Here is a 19827-nt window from a genome sequence, read left to right on the forward strand (position 1 = left end):
GTTCGTGATTATTGGTTACTTCTGTTGGATCGGTTTGAGTCTGGCCCAACCAAAGCTAGTGAGTAGAGGACCAAAATGAGGAAAAGAAGGGACATGGCATAAAAGTAAAACTAGATTTCATAATTAGCTTTAAAACTTTACCAAATGTAAAATATTCATGGTTTTGAAACATGAGTACAAATTTAATCAGTGTTTCTTTGACCTAGATATCTAGAAACCAAAAAATAGTTAATGATGTCTATAACTTAGAAAGTGATCTCAACAAGAATATTCATCTCAAAATGTATGCCTGTGTCCACTAGGCCTAGCCCCACATGTAACATGTATTAAGTGCTTGATAAATGTTATTTCTTCTTGGAAGTAAATGTATGTAAAAAACTTTTGTCTATGCATATTAGCTTCCATATTATTTCCAAGAAGAGCCTTCTTTTATACTTTTGTATATCAACTATAGAGAACTAACAATAAAAGCACATTGTTGTACACAGGGTAAGCCAGTTTAACTCACTTGGTTTCACATCAAAAGTTATCATTGTTCTTTCCTCTAGGAGTCTCACATCCAATTTCTTGCTAATTTTCTTTTTATTTTTCTAATCTGATTAATACATTTCCATTTTTATTAGTTCTAATAGATAGCTGATCTAATTTGGAGCTTATAAATTATACAGTTATAAGTGAATTGATTATAGCACATAACTCTAATAGACTGACAATCTTTCCAGAGATTAGAAGTGCTGCTTAGTTCCCTTTCTATGGGTGATTAATTTTCAGTGGTTATCAACTCTCAAACTAAAAATTAAGCAATACATATTTGCTTTGTGGATGACCAGTTTTATTAAAGTAGTAGAGTTGATGCAATTAATTATCGATACCCTATGAAGAACAGCCAAAATTAAAATGGTTTTAAAGAAGTATGCAGGTATCTATTGTCGATGGTAAAATTCACTTACTGTTGTAAAGAAATAGTGTCAGATAGTTCATAATTTATGCAACAAGCTGGGAATCATGCACAAACTAACCCTAGATTTCTTGGGTTTTATATCTTTCAAGGAAAATTGGTTTATATCAATAACCATTTAAAACAGAGTGACTTGAAAATGATAAATGCTTCAGTTGTGCAAGAGAAATCTTTTCATCCCCATTGCAGCTTGGAGGCTGCTGTCTGTGGTGCTGACCAGTATTCAAAACAAGAGTCAATTGTTCACTGAAATCCAAAAATTCAGGTCTTATGCTTGCTTGAACGCCAAAATAATGCAATTAGTGCTTGGAGAACTAAGAGAGGGTAGTTGGCCTTTCACTTTTAGTTATTGAAATTCTAAAAGCCAGAGATTCTAGGTTCCTGAGCAGGGAAGCCACAGTAGAACTGCAGGCTGGGGGAAGGAAGCAAGATGGCAGGCAGTAGCAGAGTGAAATGTCATTAGGTCCCAGGATTTCAGCTAGATAGTTACCAAACCATTCTGAACATGACAAACTCAACAGGAGAAAGAAGAGAAGAAGAGCAGCAATTCTAGGAATAGAAAATCGACCACTTTCTGGAAGGTAGGGCATGTAGAGAAGTGAATCCAAAGCATCAGGAAGAGAGACCGTGAGAGGAGGGGCGAGCTCCCAGCAAGCAGTAGAGCAGCAGAGCACAAAATCAGAACTTTTAGAAGTCTGCTCCAATGAGGACCCTGCTCCACAGGCTAAACGGGGGTGGAACCGTCATGGGACAGTGTGGTCTTAGGACCAGCAGGGTCACAGAAAGACCGAGGGGGTCTGAGTGGGCAGAGCTTCCAGATATCAGAGCAGGGAAGCCGGCTACAGAGATGGAGCTGCGAAGAGAGCTATCAGCTCCAGGTTACCTAAAATCATGATCCAAGGCACAGCTGGGCCACTGCTCTTCTAGCAGGGACCCCACAAGTGGCAGATCCAGAGAGATCCTCCCTCCTTCCTCCTCCAGGAGGAATGGCACAGGAGTGCATGGCACGTATTTGCTGGGTTTGGAGACTCCAAATGGGGCCATGCACCAGAGGTAGAAATGCAGGGTCACAGGTCAGGTGAGCACAGAGTATGGTGGGAGACCAGGGAGATGGGAGGGATTGACTGCTTTTCTCTGAGGGCACACTGACAACTGGGCCCCAAGCTCTCAGTTCCTCTGGGATGAGAGATTTGGAGGCTGCAATTTTCATGCTCCAAAGCATGTACTTGTCCTCCAAAGCTCTACAGAAAGCTTTCAGGGAACAAAAGCTCCCAGAGCGAACACAACCAGATTACTTAGCCTGGCCCCTGGCAAGGGTGATGTAATTCCACGTTAGGCAAAGACATTTGAAAATCACTGCAACAAGGCCACTCCCCCAGAAGATCAGAAAGAACATCCAGCCAAGAACAAGTTTACTAATCAATGAGAACTGTAGAACTCCAGAGCTAGGGGAAAGCAATGCATAGAATTCATGTTTTTTCCCCCCATGATCCTTCAGTCTTGCAAAGATAATTTTTTTAATTTTATTTTTTATATTCTATTTTTAACTTTTCCTCTTTTATTTAATACTTAACTATTTTGGGGGGCGCCTGGGTGGCTCAGTGGGTTAAGCCGCTGCCTTCGGCTCAAGGTCATGATCTCAGGGTCCTGGGATCGAGTCCCGCATCGGGCTCTCTGCTCAGCAGGAAGCCTGCTTCCCTCCCTCTCTCTCTGCCTGCCTCTCTGTCTACTTGTGATCTCTCTCTGTCAAATAAATTAAAAAAAAAAAATCTTTAAAAAAAAAACTTAACTATTTTATCTTAACAATATCTTTTTTAAAAAAAATCTTAAAATTTTCATTGTTATAGTAATATTTTATCCCTTCATTGTATTTAACCTTAATTTTGTATATATATAGGTTTTTTTCTTTAAAATTTTTGGGATACAAATTCTTCTAATAGATCAAAATACTCCTAAATCTAGCACATGGCTTTTTTCTAGTCTCCAACCTGATCACATTCTCTCTTTTTTTTTCTTTTTCCAAACAACTTATCAATTCCTTTTTTTAGAATCTTTTTAAAATTCTCATCTTTACAGTCATATTGCATCCCTTCATCATATTTACCCTTATGTGTGTGTGTGTGTGTGTGTGTGTGTGTTTGTGTGTGTATACATATATATGTGTGTACATATATATATATAAGTTTTTCTTTCTTTAAAATTTTGGGAGGAGTTTCTTCTAAGAAACCGGAATACACCCAAAATCAAGTAGTTGGCTCTGTTCTATTCACCAGTCTAATATATATATCTATATAGATATAGATATATAGATTTTTTTTTTTTACTTTTTTTCCCCCTTTCTTACCCCAGTTTCGGGTCTCTTCTGATTTGGTTAGTGTATATTTTTATGGGGTCTTTGCCACTCTTTTATTATTTTATTCTCTCATTCATATATAGAGAGAGAAGGCTGAAAAACTCATCACCAAAAAAGAAAAAAAAAAAAAAAGAACAAGAGGCAGTACCAATGGCTAGGAACCCAATCAATATGGACATTGGGGGGCACCTGGGTGGCTCAGTGGGTTAAGCCGCTGCCTTCGGCTCAGGTCATGATCTCAGGGTCCTGGGATCGAGCCCCGCATCGGGCTCTCTGCTCAGCAGTGAGCCTGCTTCCTCCTCTCTCTGCCTGCCTCTCTGCCTACTTGTGATCTCTCTCTCTCTCTCTCTCTCTCTGTCAAATAAATAAATAAAATTAAAAAAAATATATGGACATTGGTAATATGTCAGAACTAGAGTTATGAATGATGATTATCAAGGCACTAGCTGGGCTTGGAAAAGGCATGGAAGATATTAGAGAATCCCTTCCTGGAGAAATAAAATCACTTTCTGGAGAAATAAAAGAACTAAAATCTAACCAAGTTGAAATCAAAAAAAGCTATTAATGTGGTGCAATAAAAAAATGAAGACTCTTACTTCTAGGATAAATGAGGCAGGAGAGAGAATTAGTGGTATAGAAGACCACATGATGGAGAATAAAGAAGCTGAGCAAAAGAGAGACAAACAACTACTGGACCACAAGGGGAGAATTCAAGATATAAGTCATAGCATAGAACAAAACAATATTAGAATAATTGGGAGCCCAGAAGAAGGAGAGGTGGGGCAGAAGGTATATTGGAGCAAATTATATCAGAGAATTTCCCAAATATGGCAAAGGGAACAAGCATCAAAATCCAGGAGGCACAGAGAACCCCCTCAAAATCAGTAAAAACAGGTCCAGACCCCATCATCTAATAGAGTAAAATTTACAAGTCTCAGTGACAAAGAGAAAATCCAAAAGCAGCTTGGGCCAAGAAGTTTGTAACAAACGATGGTAGAAATATTATATTGATGATAGCAGACTTATCCACCAAGACCTGGCAGGGCAGAAAGAACTGGCATGATATATTCAGAGCACTAAACAAGAAAAATATGCAGCCAAGAATACTATATCCAGCTAGGCTGTCACTGAAAATAGAAGGAGAGATTAAAAAGCTTCCAGGACAAACAAAAATTAAAAGAATCTTCGAACACCAAACCAACCCTGCAGGAAATATGAAAGGGGTCCTCTAAGCAAAGAGAGGGCCTAAAAGTAGTAGAACAGAAAGGAACGGAAACAATATAGAGTAACAGTTACATTACAGGCAATACAATGGCACAAAATTCATATCTTTCAATAGTTACCCTGAATGTATATGGGCTAAATGCCCAAGTCAAAAGACACAGGGTATCAGAATGGATTAAAAAAAAAAAAAAAAAAAAAAAAAACAAGATGATCAATATGCTGTCCGCAAGAAACTCATTTTAGACCCAAAGACACCTCCAGATTTAAAGTGACAGGGTGGAAAAAAATTTACCATGCTAATGGACATCAAAAGAAAGCTAGAGTGGCACTCTTTATCAGATAATTAGATTTTAAGCCAAAGACTATAATAAGAGATGAGGAAGGACACTATATCATACTTAAGAGGTCTGTCCAACAAGAAGATCTAACAATTTTAAGTATCTATGCCCCTAACATGGGAAGAGGCAATTATATAAGCCAATTAATAACAAAATCAAAGAAACACATGACAATAATATAGTAATAGTAGGGGACTTTAACACCACCCTCATTGAAATGGACAGATCATCCAAACAAAAGATCAACAAGGAAATAAAGGCTTTAAAAGACACACTGGACCAGATGGATTCACAGATATATTTAGAACATTCCATTCCAAAGCAACAGAATACACATTCTTCTCTAGTACACATGCAGCAATCTCCAGAATAGATCACATCCTGGGTCACAAATCAGGTCTCAACCAGTACCAAAAGATTAGAATCATTCCCTCCATGTTTTCAGACCACAATGCTCTGAAGCTAGAACTCAATTACAAAAAGAAAGTTGGAAAGAACTCAAATACATGGAGGCTAAAGAGCTTCCTACTAAAGAATGAATGGGTCAACCAGGATTTAAGGAAGAATTTTAAAAATTCACGGAAACAAATGAAAATGAAAACACAACTATTGAAAATCTTTGCGCGGGGGGGGGCGCCTGGGTGGCGCAGTGAGTTAAGCCTCTGCCTTCGGCTCAGGTCATGATCCCAGGGTCCGGGGATCGAGCCCCACATCGGGCTCTCTGCTCAGTGGGGAGCCTGCTTCCTCCTCTCTCTCTGCCTGCCTCTCTGCCTACTTGTGATCTCTGTCTGTCAAATAAATAAGTAAAATCTTTAAAAAAAAAAGGAAGAAAGAAAGAAAGGAAGGAAGGAAGGAAGAAAGGAAGGAAGGAAGAAATAAGAAAGGTCTCAAGTACACAACCTAACCATACACCTAAGGGAGCTGGAGAAAGAAGAGCAAAGAAAGCCCAACCCCAGCAGGAGAAGAGAAGTAATAAAGATCAGAGCAGAAATCAATGATATAGAAACTAAAGAAACAAACTAATAGAAACAAAAGAACAGTAGAACAAATCAATGAAACTAAGAGCTGTATCTTTGAAAGAATTGTTAAGATTGATAAACCCCTGGCCAGACTTATCAAAAAGAAAAGAGAAAGGACCCAAATTAATAAAATCATGAATGAAAGAGGAGAGATCACAACCAACACCAAGGAAATACAAACAATTATAAGAACATATAATGAGCAACTATACGCCAGCAAATTTGACAGTCTGTTAGAAATGGATGCATTCCTGGAGACATATTAACTACCAAACCTGAACCAGGAAGAAATAGAAAACCTGAACAGGTCCATAGCCAGTAAAGAGACTGAAGCAATCATCAAAAATCTATCAACAAACAAGACGCCGGGGCCAGACGGCTTCCCAGGGGAATTCTATCAAATATTTAAAGAAGAATTAATTCCTATTCTCCTGAAACTGTTCCAAAAATTGGACAAACTCATTTTATGAGGCCAGCATTACCTTGATCCTTGAAACTGTTACAAACTGTTACCTTGAAACTGTTACCTTGAAACTGTTCCAAAGAAAAGACAAACTCATTTTATGAGGCCAGCGTTACCTTGATCCCAAAACAAGACAAAGACCCCATCAAAAAGGAGAATTACAGACCAATATCCTTGATGAACATGGATGCAAAAATTCTCACCAAAATACTAACCAATAGTATCCAACACTACATTAAAAGGATTATTCACCACAAGCAAGTGGGATTTATTCCAGGGCTGCAAGATTGATTCAACATCCACAAATAAATCAATGTGATGCAATAAATTAATAAAAGAAAGAACAAGAACCATAGGATACTCTCAATAGATGCTGAAAAAGCATTTAACAAAGTACAGCATCCTTTCTTGATCAAAACTCTTCAAAGTGTAGGGATAGACGGTACATTCCTCAATATCATCAAAGCCATCTATGAAAAACCCACAGTGAATACCACTCTCAATGGGGAAAAACTGAGAGCTTTTCCCCTAAGGTCAGGAACATGGCAAGGATGTGCACTATCACCACTGCTATTCAACATAATACTAGAAGTTCTAGCCTCAGCAATCAGACAACAAAAAGAAATTAAAGGCATCCAAATCGGCAAAGAAGTCAAACTCTCAATCTTTGCAGATGATAGGATACTTTATGTGGAAAACCCAAAAGACTCCACTCCAAAACTGCTAGAACTGATACAGGAATTCAGTAAAGTGTCAGGATATAAAATCAATGCACAGAAATCAGTTGCATTTCTATACACCAACATCAAGACAGAAGAAAGAGAAATTAAGGAGTCAATCCCATTTACAATTGCACCCAAAACAATAAGATACCTAGGAATAAACCTAACCAAAGAGGCACAGAAGCTGTAAACTACAAAGTACTCATGAAAGACATTGAGGAAGACACAAAGAAATGGAAAAATGTTCCATGCTCACGGATTGGAAGAACAAATATTGTGAAAATATCTATGCTACCTAAAGCAATCTACACATTTAATGCAATCCCTATCAAAATAATGTCAAAGAAATGGAACAAATAATCCTAAAATTTATATGGAACCAGAAAAGATCCTGAATAGCCAAGGAAATGTTGAAAAAGAAAGCCAAAGTTGGTGGCATCACAATTCCAGACTTCAAACTCTATTACAAAGCTGTCATCATCAAGATAGTATGGTATTAGCACAAAAACAGACACATAGATCAATGGAACAGAATAGAGAGCCCAGAAATAGACCCTCAACTCTATGGTCAACTAATCTTTGACAAAGCAGGAAAGAATGTCCGATGGAAAAAAGACAGTCTCTTCAAAAACTGGTGTTGGGAAAATTGGACAGCCACAAGCAGGAGAATGAAACTGGACCCCTTCCTTACACCACACGCAAAAATGGACTCAAAATGGATGAAAGACCTCAATGTGAGACAGGAATCCATTAAAATTCTTGAGGGGAACACAGGCAGCAACTTCTTTGACTTCAGCCACGCCGGAAAATAGCATGGAGGGTCCTAAAAAGTTGAAAATTGAGCTACCCTACAACCAAGCAATGGCAGTACTGGGTATTTACCCTAAATATACAAAGGTAGTGATCCAAAGAGGCATGTGCACCCAAATGTTTATATCAGCAATGTCCACAATAGACAAAATATGGAAAGAACCTAGATGTTTATCAACAGATGAATAGATAAAGAAGATGTGAGATAGATCGATATAGAGACAGGTAGAGATATATAGAGATATACCTATCTATCTCTATAGATAGGTATAGATATACCTATCTATCTATCTCTATACCTCTATCTATCTCTATACTATCTCACAACTTTATCCATTCATCTGTTGATATGTGTGTGTACATATATATATATAAATGTTGATATATATATATATATATATATATATATATATATATATGTAGGTTGATATATATAGGTTTGTGGTATATATATTTATGTTTTATATATGTGTGTGTATATTTATACATATATATATACATATATATGTATATATACATATATACAATATAATATATATACATATGCATGTATATATATACAATATAATATATACAAATATACACACACAACAGAATACTATGCAGCCATCAAAAAACCCTGAAATCTTGCCATCTGCAATGATGTGGATGGAACTAGAGGGTATTACGCTGAGTGAAATAAGTCAATCACAGGAAGACAATTATCATATTCTTTCTCTGATATGAAAAATTTGAAAGTCAGGGAAGGGGGTTTGTGGGGGGTAAGGAAGGAAAAAATGAGACATGATGGGATCAGGAGGCAGACAAACCATAAGACACTCTTAATCTCAAAAAGAAAATGAGTTGCTGGAGGATGGGGGGATAGGGATAGTGTGGTTCGGTTATGGACATTGGGGAGGGTATGTGCTATGGTGAATGCTGTGAAAATGTGTAAGCCTGATAATTCTCAGACCTGTACCCCTAGGGCAAATACTACATTATATGTTATAGAAATAATAAAAAAAGAAGAAGAAGAAGAACCGCAGGCCGGACGGATGCCCCTTCTCAGAACAGTGGTGAAATTGGCCCAGGTTGGCTATCTCTAGACATTTCCCTTGCAATAGGGAACTCTTCTGTCATATTATCATTAATAATATCATTAATTAAAGTTATGAATAAAATATAAGATCAGCTATGCTTGTGTGTAGGGGAAACTTGTGGTCATAGCTTTGAAGTTATTGATCATTCATATTTTATGTCAAAATAATTTATTAGAACTTATCCTTTGTGATGGCTAGCTGAAAGTATGACTTTGGGTAGAGTTTTGAAAGAAAAAAGATGCAGTCTCAAGAAAACCATCTGGGACAATGAGACCTTGATGAGGATGGGGGAGGATCCAGCATGTCTGGCAGTCCTGAGGCTGGGGCTTCCAGAAACAAAGACAACAATGACAAAGAAAAACACTGAATCTACAACCTCTGCCTCATTCTTGCTTATAACACGTAAATGTGATCATGATTTTTGCTTTGACTGAAAAATCTATCTACATTCCCCAAACAAACTAAGGTTTCGTTTCCAAACAGACTGCATTCCCATATCATTCATTATATCAGCTAAGCAAGTCTCCAAAAAACAAAGGCAGATAATAGTATTTATTCTTCCTCCTCCTTATAATACTATTTTTGTTAGAAGCATAAATACTCTAATAAGCAAACACACAAAGAAGATATATTTTCTGCTTGTTTGGCTACCCCTTGAATCTAGCTGCTATTTGAAGCCTTAGCCTATACCCAGGCTCCTGCTACAAGGATAACTTAGTGCATGTGCTTTATCATCTCTTGGCACCTGTAATTTCCAAGAATTTTTAACCTCCTCTCTTTTGTCTAGTAAAGACTTACTTTTCCACAAAGTTACAGTTTAAATACTAAATGTTCTACCAATATTTCTGTCCCCTCCCAAAGAAGCATTAATTACCTGGTAATCAGTTGATACTGAATTGGTCTCTCAAGGCTGACCAAGGTCATTTTCTCAGCTGGCTGAACCAGGTAGTTGTGTTCAGAGGGCTTTAAATGTACCATTTTATTTAATCTTCTCATCAAAAGTATAAATTAGGTATTATTATAATTCCATTTTTTCAGGTCAAAAGACCAGACTCAAAAGTTTAAAGAATATGTCCATGGCCACAGAGCTTATAAGAGGTTAAATCTAGGTTACCTAACTCTAAAGGCTATGTTTTTAACCAACATCACTGCCTCTCTTATTCTGAAAAAATACACATAAACTAAGATTTATTAATAAAGTCCCAAAACAAGAGACGTTTAGTATATCCAAGACCTCAAATAAGAAGAGAAAGCATCAGACAATGATGAGGCTGTCATCAGACCTGGGAAGATGAATCCAGACAAATAAAAAAGAAAATATTCTGATAGCTAACACATTGGTTGTGCTTTTCAGTAAATTCTTAAAGTGACCAGATATGCATCTCAGAATCCACTGTATCTTTATAATTATTTGTACATTCATTAATAGAAATATAGTTAACCTCTACTAAACATTTTTTATGTGCTGGGCACTGTCCTTAGTGCTCTGTATAGTTTAACTAATTCTTAAAGTAATTCTCTGAGATGCTATCCTTAGCCCCCAAAACCCCCAATTCCTATTACGGAAACTTGGTGAGAAAGAAATTGGCAATAAATGGTAGATCGAGGATTTGAATTTAGCCAGTCTGGATCTAGAGTCCAATTTATCTTTGATACCTATGTTCTGCTAACTGTATTGTAGATCAAACATACACATTCCCTAAGTATAGAAAACATAGAAACATTCCATGAGTATGTAGCTAAAGCATATTTCTTATCTTGAATCAGGCTAAGCCTTCCTCAACAAATACTTTCTTCATTTCCATATGTCCTCAATGTAAAGAACATCTTGACATATTATTAAATATTTTAAAATATTTTAAATTAATAACCTACTATAAAACCAGGTAAGTAATTTTTCCAGTAGAATGTATTTTTAACAAGTATCAGTTCAGTCTGAGCATAAGTTTTTAGTAAATACTACCAGCTGGGGTGCCTCGATGGCTCAGTTGCTCTGCCTTCAGCTCAGGTAATGATTCCAGTGTCCTGGGATCAGCCCCATGTTCCACTCCCTGCTCAGCCGGGAGCCTGCTTCTCCCTCTCCCCTGGGCTCAGGCTCTGTCTCTCAAGATCCCTCTCTCTCTCTTTCTCTCTCAAATTAATAAATTTTTTAAAAGGAAGTGAATACTACCAGCTTACCTTTCCATTAATGGAGATTCCCAAATTCAAAATATAAATATGGTAGGTAGAATATTGTCCCTATGGCCTCATTATTTGGTTTAGGCTTTTGCTTAATTCCCTTATTTTTGTGTTGGCTCTCTATGTTCACATGTTTTTGTGCCTCAATCACCTTCTTTTTGTTTAATCTCTCCAAAAAATAAGTGTCCAGACCTCCACTGGGTGAAGGAGGGGCAATTTCCAGGTTGCAAGAGGTGAGGCAGGAAAGGTGTCTGTGCGTGTGTGTGTGTGTGTGTGTGTATACACACACACACACACATATAGAGAGAGAGAGAGAGAAAGAAAGAAAATGCTAAGGTTTTAAACCCTTATTAGGCAATAGCCCAAAATGAATTAATTTTAATTTAATTCATGTTTTTAAAAAATAATTAACATGTTTTTATTTCTCTCATCACTCACAAAATGTGAATATTCCTTAATTCAGCCATAGCCTTTACTTTCTGGTAACGTCATCAATGGGTTTCAATTCCTCCTTTAAATAACATACTCTTGTTCCAGAAGGCAGTTAGCTTTTCATCATTTTCTTCTGTCTAGATAACATCCAAAGGCAAATCCCAGAGGGGAGAGTCTATGAACCCAGTGGTCACACGCAATCTGAAGTAAATTCACCATGATTGCTCAGTCCCAGTGTGAACGAGGAACCCAGGGACCAAGGGCAGCAGCGCGCACAGCCCCCCAAATTAATTTACAAGGAAATCCTTAAATCGTAGCATCATATAAATGTATATATTATCAAATTAGAAACAGAGACAGTTATTCAGATATACTTGATTAAAAAATAATCAACTTGGAACAACTGCAGCTGGAGAAACTGAAATTTTCTTGGAGGGTGAGGATATGCATTTGGATTTTACAGAGACAATACTCCTATTTGCATAAACCCTAAAAGGCAGAATATCAGGTATTTGCAAACCTGAAGAGTGAAATTTGTTTTGGGGGTGGGGAGGATGGGGTGGGTGGGTGTTGAGAACATCTTTGTCTTTCACAGCAAAACTGACACATGAGTGAGCAAAGACTGAGGGGAAAAAGCAACACACAAGAAAAATACAAAACCAAACAGAGACTCTGATTTATACCCACTGGGTGTATGAGAATGGGGAGTGCGTGAAGAGATGGTGGACCCAGTCCCTTATCTCTGTGTCATTTCTATTCTGCTAAGAGTGTGTCACTTACTATCCAGTCTCAGATATCACAAAAGATGTTTCTAGTCAGCTTTACTCCTTAATTGATTCTCTTACTAGTTAGACACAAATGCATTTCTGACTTCAATTAGAAACTGAAGGTTCGTAACAGCACAAAATTTAGGGAAATTCTATGAGAAGCCTTCAGATTATTCATACTGGATGCATAAACATTTTACTAACCACTTATCGAGTCTGTGCAAAATTGCCAAAAGAACAAACGAACGCTAGCAAAGATTTAGCGGTACCATTTGTCACATCACTTTTGTACTGTAACACAAACTCTGTTTTCACTAAGACGTTGCTTTTTTACTTAGATCATGAGTGGTTTTAGCGTAGTGTTTCATCTTTTTCTTTAAAAGTGTTTTTCTTTAAATATATAAGTACCTTACCAAAGTATCTATTAAATTCACATTTAATTAATTGCACAGTTCTAGAGACTACTCACATACAGAGGGCTTTTAAGCAGCAGGTAAGAGGCACAGAAGTTATTAAAAGTTTCAACTGTTGCACAGCATGGGTGTTTCCCGTATCTGTTTCGACTGAAAACACTTTAGTGCAAATAGTCCAGGACCAAAGGTCATGAAATATAGACTTTAGTCTCTCATTTGATACCAGTTAGTTGTGAAACATTGGCACTGTTATTCAAATTCTTACAGGTCTCATTTCCAGAAAGGAATGGGTAAAGACAGGTCAAAAGGGACGTAGAAAGAAACCCTAAAATTCTATTTCTCAAGAACTGTAAAGGGTCTAAAATGTTATCCTACTCCAAGCTAGTAATTCAGTTTGCCACAGTGTCATGGATGCTGGCACAAAACTCTCGATTCAGAGATGGGAGACAATTTATTATTCAGAACAGTAGCAGTAGCCAGAGGATCAGCACTGTGAGTGTCTTAGTTATCTAAACCCCTGTTCCCGGGGCACCTGGGTGGCTCGGTGGGTTCATCCTCTGCCTTCAGCTCAGGTCATGATCCCAGGGTCCTGGGATCGAGCCCTGCATCAGCTGCTGAACAGAGAGCCTGCTTCCCTCTCTCTCTCTGCCTGCCTCTCTGCCTACTTGTGATCTCTCTCTGTCAAATAAATAAATAAAATACATTTTAAAAAAAAAATAAAAAATAAATAAATAAACCCCTGTTCCCTAGGGCAGCACAAAGAGGGCCAAATGAGACCTGCATGCACTGTGGGTTATGTCACAGGAAACTTAAGCCTTCTTTACTGGGCAGCATGCATGCCTGCCTGCTCTGTGTTCTGGAGGGAATCCTTATCTCCACCTTCTAAGCTTTTTCAGCTTACATTCTTAAAAAGACAGTCCAAAAATTACAGACAGTGCCCTTCTCCTCTTATAAGACATGCAGGAGAAACATGAGAAAGACACAGAGAAATATCTCCTGTAACATCTAGCCCTCTTTTCTATACCATCTTAGCATGTGTGAATTTCCCCATGAATATGCCACTGCCAGCCACTCTGAATAATCTGACAGAACCAGGAGCCAAATCCTTCAATTTAACTCACACAGCATATAATTAAGGCTACATCAAGAGGACTCCGGGCACCAGGATGAGGTCAATGTGCAAATCTCAACCATGCCCACGATGGCCCTATACCCATGGAGAACTGTCTCCAACACTATCCAGATGTGTCCGACTATTAATATGTATAGTGTGTCTGATTTTTAAAGGCAAACTTGTTCTTTTAACAAGAAACTAATTCACAGTACTCATTTCCCTTCTCAGAAAAACTTAGATGTTAAAATACATTTGGTATATAAAGTCCTCCTTTTACAGATAAGAAAAGTAAGACCCAAGCATAAGAAATGCCATTTGTTCCATGTCATAAAACAAAGTATTGACCCAGCTCTCTCAGCTTCCTGTCTACTTCATGGTGAAAATGGTTGACCAGTTAGCTAGCAAAGGTCTAACATGGGTTGTTTGAGGAGGCACTGGTGTAAAGGTAGAGGGCAAGAAGTCTTGCCTGGGTGGGGAAAGAGCAAGAAATGATAAGAGAATGAGGCAGCCCTGTGAAAGATTCCGACAATCAGGAAATGAATTTCTTCCTCAAAAGTAGGAAACCCTTATCCCCACTCAACCCATCTCTCTGGCAGTCAGGCTTGGGTTTGAGTGCAAAATAGGACTTTGAGTTACTCTACACACACACACACACACACGCACGCACACACACATATACAAACTACTCGTATACTATATAGAGAGCATATACTACGTAAGCTCTAAGCCATGGTAAAATTATTTTGGGGACAAGTGGGCTATATGTCAATATAACACGTATATTTCTTAAATATTTATAAATTAGGGTTTTCTTTTTTTAGTTGTCATAATTTCTACCAGACCTTAGAACGTGAGCTCTTTACTGAGAATCCATTAATCTGAAATGTTTACTCATTTCTTAATGATAAAAGACATTAAGTTATTCAAATGAAAAATGAACATGTATTTAGGGTTGGTTTTTATATATATAGGTCTATATGTATTATATACAAAGCCAATTCTAAATATATCTACATTTTAATATAATATTTATATTATTAATTTTAGCCAATTTTAGCATTATATTAATATTAAATATATATACAAATCAGAATGTGTGTATATGCATCCTAATTTGCCAATATATCAGATATCCACCATTCTTCAATATATAATCCTTCATTCTACGAGTACCAACTACATAAAGACCAATTCTCTAAAAATCACTACAAGGATGCCAGTGCAGTATAGACAAAAGTCTCTGTCCCTGAGGTATTTACATTTCAGCTGGGGAGTAAGATCTTTTCATGTATATAATATACCTAGCAATGCTAAGTCTTTTAATATATAGCATATACCTAATATAGTATATGATGTGCCTAACATTAAGTGTATTAAAATATTACATATGTATAATGTAATAGTATATATCTATTATGTATGACACACCTAACAATGCTGGACTGTAAGAGAACAGAGACTCGGTATGTACAAAAATTAAGAGCAAAGCAACATCCAATCTTAATAGCTCTACCAATTACCAAGAGTGACCTTGATTAACTTACCCATCTACTCTGTACCTCAGTTGTTGCTTCTTTTCTAGTTTATACTTAACAGGGTTTCTTCTGAGTCCAAAATCAATTAACACATGCAAAGTGCTTACCATACTGCCTGGCATGCGGTAAGTCTCCTGTAAGCGATAGATATTAGGACTATAGAAGGTAGGAGAGACAGATTATCAGTGCTGACTGGAATAGTTTAGATACTGTATTTTTCTCTTCAAAAATACAGCTTTCCTTTAAAACCCTGAGATCCCAACATACCAGACTCTTCATCTTTCTCTGAACATGCCTTACTGTCACAGACATGCCCATATGTGCCCAGTGGTGACATTTCACAGGCTACGTTCCCTGAATGCCAGTCCAACCATGTCTTCCAAGTTCCCATGACATCCTTCCTCATGAAGCCTTCCCCAGTTATTCTAGGTAGAATCAGTTACTTAGCTCTCTTGCATTCCCAAAGCTCCTTTCCTAGGCAAAACATTTAAACCTATCTTTTTTTAGTATCCATATCAGTAAAGTGGATGTAATAACAACACCCATTATATTACTTGAATCTTTCATTACCAAAAGCACTTACATACTTTTTTTGGATTTTGATCCACTTCTCACTAGACTTTATATTATAGGTGTGAGCAAAGGGATCATGTCAAGTTTTCGTCATCTTGGTATCCTTAGCACCAATGCCCAGAACATGAAAGGGCCAAAGAAATATTGGATAATTGATTCATTTTATACCACTAGCATAGTGGATAATACAGAGTAGGTGCTTAATTTTTTTTTTTTCAGGAAAGAACTTGAATGAGTTCCTTGCCAGACTATGGCTTGAGCATGTTCATTCATGTACAATCCCTATATAATTATTTCAACTATTTCATAAAGAAGGTTTGCTTTTATCTATCTGGGAAGTGATAAAATATGATATCACACTGAGTGTTATAGACTGAAAGGTTTTTGTCCTCCCTAAAGTTCCTATGTTGAAATACTAACTCCCAATGTAATGGTATTAAGAGGTAGAGTTTTGAAGAATTAATAGGGCTCAAGGGCCCTGAGGAGGGCTCTCATCATAACCTGACTACGCTGGTACACTGATCTCAGACTTCTAACCTCCAAAACTGTAAGAGATAAATTTCTGATTTTTATAAACCACCCAATCTATGGTACTTTGTAAAAGCAGCTTGAATTGACAAAGGCAATGAATCAAGAATGCATATTGGTTTCCAAAATGATAACCTTAAGAGAATAATAAAAGATCACAGAAAAATATAGAATAAGTATTTTTTAGAGTGATTAATCCAAAAGAGGTCAAGAAATCAGGAAGAAGAAAAAAGGAATATGAAGTGAGTTGTAAAAATAGAAAGTAAATAGTAAGTTGGAATATATTAACCAAAATATATTAACATATTAAAGGTAATTTTTTAAATGCTCAGTTGAAAGACAAAGTGTGTCAGAATTAATAAAACAAAACAAATACTTTACAAAAGATACAACTTAAATATAAAAATGGATGAAAATAAAAGAATTGAAGTTGATATAAACAAACAAAAAAAAAAACTTCCTCAAAAAATTTTAGAAAGATCAGAAGGAGTCAAGATGGCGGAGAAGTAGCAGGCTGAGACTAATTCAGGAAGCAGGAGATCAGCTAGATAGCTTATCTAAAGATTACAAACACCTACAAATCCAACGGGAGATCGAAGAGAAGAAGAACAGCAACTCTAGAAACAGAAAATCAACCACTTTCTGCAAGGTAGGACTGGCGGAGAAGTGAATCCAAAGCGACGGGAAGATAGACCGCGGGGGGAGGGGCCGGCTCCCGGCAAGCGGCGGAGCCACGGAGCACAAAATCGGGACTTTTAAAAGTCTGTTCCACTGAGGGACATCGCTCCAGAGGCTTAACCAGGGTGAAGCCCACGTGGGGTCAGCGTGGCCTCAGGTCCCGCAGGGTCACAGAAGGATCGGGGGTGTCTGAGTGTCGCAGAGCTCACAGGTATTAGAACGGGGAAGCCGGCTACAGAGACAGAGCCGAGGAGTGACTCTCAGCTCGGGGTTACCTTGAACCGGTCGCAGGCTCGGTCAGCTCGGAGCGCGGCCGGAGGCCAGGGTGGCGGGAGTCATTGGGCGCTGTTCTCTGGGGGCGCACTGAGGAGTGGGGCCCCGGGCTCTCGGCTCCTCCAGGCCGGAGACCGGGAGGCCACCATCTTCATTCCCGCCCTCCGGAACTCTACGGAAAGCGCTCAGGGAACAAAAGCTCCCGAAAGCAAACCCAGCAAACCCGAGCGGATTACTCAGCCCGGCCCCAGGTGCAACTCCGCCTGGGGCAAAGACGCTTGAGAATCACTACAACAGGCCCCTCCCCCAGAAGATCAGCAAGAAACCCAGCCAGGACCAAGTTCACTTACCAAGGAGTGTAGTTTCAATACCAAGGAGACGGGCGGAATTCCAGAGGAGGAGAAAGCAAAGCACGGAACTCATGGCTTTCTCCCCATGATTCTTTAGCCTTGCAGTTAAATTAATTTTTTTTTCTTTTCTTTTTCAATTTTTTTTCTTCTTCTGCTAAATTTTTTTAACTTTTACCCTTTTCTTTTTTAACATTTTTTAACTAGTTTATCTAATATATATATTTTTTTCCTTTTTATACTTTTTATTTATTGGTTTTCTTTTTTTAATTTTTTTTCTTTCTTTCTGAGCCTCTTTTTATCCCCTTTCTCCCCGCCCACGATTTGGGATCTCTTCTGATTTGGCTAAAGCATATTTTCCTGGGGTTGTTGCCACCCTTTTAGTATTTTACTTGCTCCTTCATATACTCTTATCTGGACAAAATGACAAGGCAGAAAAATTCACCACAAAAAAAAAGAACAAGAGCCAGTACCAAAGGCTAGGGACCTAATCAATACAGACATTGGTAATATGTCAGATCTAGAGTTCAGAATGACGATTCTCAAGGTTCTAGCCGGGCTCGAAAAAGGCATGAAAGATATTAGAGAAACCCTCTCGGGAGATATAAAAGCCCTTTCTGGAGAAATAAAAGAACTAAAAGCTAACCAAGTTGAAATCAAAGAAGCTATTAATGAGGTGCAAACAAAAATGGAGGCTCTGACGGCTAGGATAAATGAGGCAGAAGAAAGAATTAGCGATATAGAAGACCAAATGACAGAGAATAAAGAAGCTGAGCAAAAGAGGGACAAACAGCTACTGGACCATGAGGGGAGAATTCGAGAGATAAGTGACACCATAAGACGAAACAACATTAGAATAATTGGGATTCCAGAAGAAGAGGAAACAGAGAGGGGAGCAGAAGGTATATTGGAGAGAATTATTGGAGAGAATTTCCCCAATATGGCAAAGGGAACAAGCATCAAAATCCAGGATGTTCAGAGAACCCCCCTCAAGATCAATAAGAATAGGTCCACACCCCGTCACCTAATAGTAAAATTTACAAGTCTTAGTGACAAAGAGATGATCCTGAAAGCAGCCAGGGAAAAGAAGTCTGTAACGTACAATGGTAAAAATATTAGATTGGCAGCAGACTTGTCCACAGAGACCTGGCAGGCCAGAAAGAGCTGGCATGATATATTCAGAGTACTAAATGAGAAAAACATGCAGCCAAGAATACTATATCCAGCTAGGTTATCATTGAAAATAGAAGGAGAGATTAGAAGCTTCCAGGACAAACAAAAACTGAAAGAATTTGCAAATAACAAACCAGCTCTACAGGAAATATTGAAAGGGGTCCTCTAAGCAAAGAGAGACCCTCAAAGTAGTAGATCAGAAAGAAACAGAGACAATATACAATAACAGTCACCTTACAGGCAATACAATGGCACTAAATTCATATCTCTCAATACTAACCCTGAATGTGAATGGGCTAAATGCCCCAATCAAAAGACACAGGGTATCAGAATGGATAAAAAAAAAAAAAAAACCCATCTATATGTTGCCTACAAGAAACTCATCTTAAACCCGAAGACACCTCCAGGTTTAAAGTGAGGGGGTGGAAAGAATTTACCATGCTAATGGACATCAGAAGAAAGCAGGAGTGGCAATCCTTATATCAGATCAATTAGATTTTAAGCCAAAGACTATAAGAAGAGATGAGGAAGGACACTATATCATACTCAAAGGAACTGTCCAACAAGAAGATCTAACAATTTTAAATATCTATGCCCCTAACGTGGGAGCAGCCAACTATATAAACCAATTAATAACAAAATCAAAGAAACACATTGACAAGAATACAATAATAGTAGGGGATTTTAACACTCCCCTCACTGAAATGGACAGATCATCCAAGCAAAAGATCAACAAGGAAATCAAGGCCTTAAATGACACACTGGACCAGATGGACATCACAGATATATTCAGAACTTTTCATCCCAAAGCAACAGAATACACATTCTTTTCTAGTGCACATGGAACATT

At 37.9% G+C, this 19827-nt stretch overlaps 1 pseudogene; it reads right to left on the reverse strand.

Moving 5' to 3' along the window:
- Positions 1–11616: 11616 nt before the first annotated feature.
- LOC125108228 (NADH dehydrogenase [ubiquinone] 1 beta subcomplex subunit 1-like) lies at positions 11617–11795 on the reverse strand (annotated as a pseudogene).
- Positions 11796–19827: the final 8032 nt, after the last annotated feature.

This window comes from Lutra lutra, chromosome 9, assembly GCF_902655055.1.
Source record: "Lutra lutra chromosome 9, mLutLut1.2, whole genome shotgun sequence".
NCBI lineage: Eukaryota > Metazoa > Chordata > Mammalia > Carnivora > Mustelidae > Lutra > Lutra lutra.